General features: G+C 36.2%; 1 long non-coding RNA gene across 1 annotated transcript; it reads left to right on the forward strand.

Annotated features, from left to right (window-relative positions):
- Window positions 1-482: 482 nt before the first annotated feature.
- On the forward strand, window positions 483-1,138 carry LOC148865005 (uncharacterized). Its single transcript, XR_016109657.1, has 3 exons — window positions 483-660; window positions 766-880; window positions 1,001-1,138. It is a non-coding gene; the product is annotated as an uncharacterized LOC148865005 (long non-coding RNA).
- Window positions 1,139-2,578: the final 1,440 nt, after the last annotated feature.

The raw sequence follows: 2,578 nt of genomic DNA on the forward strand, positions 1-2,578 counted from the left end.
CATATCCATTGTTAAATAATGGGTGCTTAAATAATTTCTCATTACATCCATTCAAGTCTTTTTTGATCTACCCCAAGTTCTTCTAGAATCTTCAAATTGTAACATTATAACCGGTGCTGTGGATATTCTTCTATTCATGTGACTGAGCCATCTCAATCTACTTTCTCATTTTATCACCTATTGGAGCTATTCATAAAGTCAAAATATCTTCTTTATTAGAATATGGGTTACCCAGAGAGTTGGAATTAAATACTTCCTTCACCTAATTATCACATCTTCATCATTAGAATGATTAATAGTTTAATACACCTCTCAAACCAAAAGACTGCATACTTGGAATTAAATCCTTATTTTTAGTTTAGGATTCTTTTCAAAAAAAAAAAAAGCAATGTGAGCTTTGTATAGCAGTACAGCAATACGGCAAATCTGAAGCCGGTTGTGTATCCCGCCGGTGGGGGCTACTCTGGTCCAGTCTTTGCTACCGGAGACAAGTTGGTTTGCTCATCTGCCATGCCATTAGACCTTCCCTTCTTTTTTAGGCATTGAGTTAATTGGCTCTGGCCTTTTGCAGATAGCAACTTGACATATCTGTTTATGATGTAACATGGCACTCCAAATCTTTCCTGCATGGATCATACATTGGGCCCCAAACACTAGCAAGTAGTTACTACCCTGTGGCTCATTCTCTCAACATTTTGTGAACTAATAGTTGAACCACCCAAAAGAGGGAAGCGCCATGATAATTGAATTATATCTAATGTTTAGTCAGGCAAGTGGGCGGTTGGACAACTTGGATTGGTGTCAAGATGGGAACTGGCCTCTCAGCAAATTGGTTTGCAAAGCCAATCCAGTTGCATAGAAAACTGGACAGAAATAATGAGTTGGGTATTAAAAAAATAGTTTAAATGGATTGGTTCAAACAAAAATTCATACTAAAACAATGTTTTTTTTGACATTCTCTTTAAAATTAAGTGATTTTGTGCTGGTGTTAGTGCTGCAGATAGCGATGGTGCTCTCCATTCAATGTCCCACTGAGCAAGAGGGCACTCAGAAAATCTTGATAAAGCTGCCGACCTTTATCTTTCCTGTCCGCTATTAATACCAGGAAAGTATCATCAGTTTGTATATGTAGAAAAAATGATTTTGAAGAATTTCCCTTCTTTAGGTAAATAGGGCAAAGCCCTAGTTGTTATTTAAGAAGTACATGCAATAAAAAAAGCATGTTATTATAGTTTTTTATTCTGTATTTTGACAACAAATATACCTTGTTTATCAAAATTGAAAAAATGGGAATTCCCAATTATGAGGAATCTAAACGACTATGAAATTTTAGATGCCCAAAAAAGGTCCAATATCTCTTACAACCCACAAGCCTATATTTATGGAGAAATTTGGGCTAACAAAGCTTGTCATTCATTCTAAATAAGCCCTTCTTTCTAGACAGCTTTTAAATTAAGTTTTGAAAATCTAGATGGCCATTATTAATCAAGAATACAAGGTCGTTATGGGGTATGTGGACTGTGGGATTCTAATACATACATGGTCTCCATCTGATAAATGGTCTGAATTGGTCACAGAATCCCTCCATATGACTAAAATAGAGTAGTTGATGTTGGAAAACAATTCTATGATCTATGACAGTAAAAGAAAGACATGCTTTGGCAATACATGCAAGTCTCCTAAGGCAACACATGATATTTAAACAGCATACAAGAATTTCTCTTTTGGGTGTAAAGAGCATAGACAAATCAAAGAAGTACTTTACAAAATAGAACTTTTGTTTCATTTGCCTATTCTTGCTATTCTTTTTTAGCATCAAATGAACTATGCAATCCCACTGGAACGACCCAATGTACCCCTATTGATAACAATAAGACTTTGGTTTGGGGGATGTAGGGAAAGGAAAGGGAAAACTAAGGAAACCAATACAAGGTTTGTATAGGTTTTCTTATCTTTCTTTTCTTTTCCCTACCTATTCCTTCGAACCAAACACAGCCTAAAAGACAACATGTGAATATAAAAGGTTATTGTTGTTTTCCAAACAAGTCCTTCGACAAGTTGTTATGGGTGTGGCCCATTTATAATGAATTGGATACACTATCCCCAGCTAGTTAATTAGTGTATTCTCCCTATATATACCAAAGCCAAAAAGAAAAAAAAAAAAGCAAATAAGCTTATAAACAGCTTCTACGGTTCTACCAGATATTTTTTTCCTAGAACTTCTATTCTTTTCCCTTGGGCCATGACATCAACTGGTGAGAGGTCAGAAAGTAGTCAAGCTTAGATTTGAATAGACCGACCCTTTTATTCCATGTCTGTCCGGTCTCTAAAACATTGCACATGGCTCTTTGTCATGGTGCAGAGTGTCATGTGGTTGCTGACATATCACTAAAACTATAGGGTGCCAACACGTGTCAGATGACAGATGGCTCATGATTCTTTCAATCTTTCTCCTCTTTATATGGCCCCATGGCTGCATTGATTGAGAGTCCGGATTTATGTCCTCTTGTTAAGATAAACTATTCTTTCTCCTATTCTATTTATTGAAGGATGTGGGTCATTGTTAAAACGTTGTCTG

The sequence above is a fragment of the Nelumbo lutea genome, chromosome 3 (genome assembly GCF_056320005.1).
Source record: "Nelumbo lutea isolate HS-2025 chromosome 3, American lotus-T2T, whole genome shotgun sequence".
NCBI lineage: Eukaryota > Viridiplantae > Streptophyta > Magnoliopsida > Proteales > Nelumbonaceae > Nelumbo > Nelumbo lutea.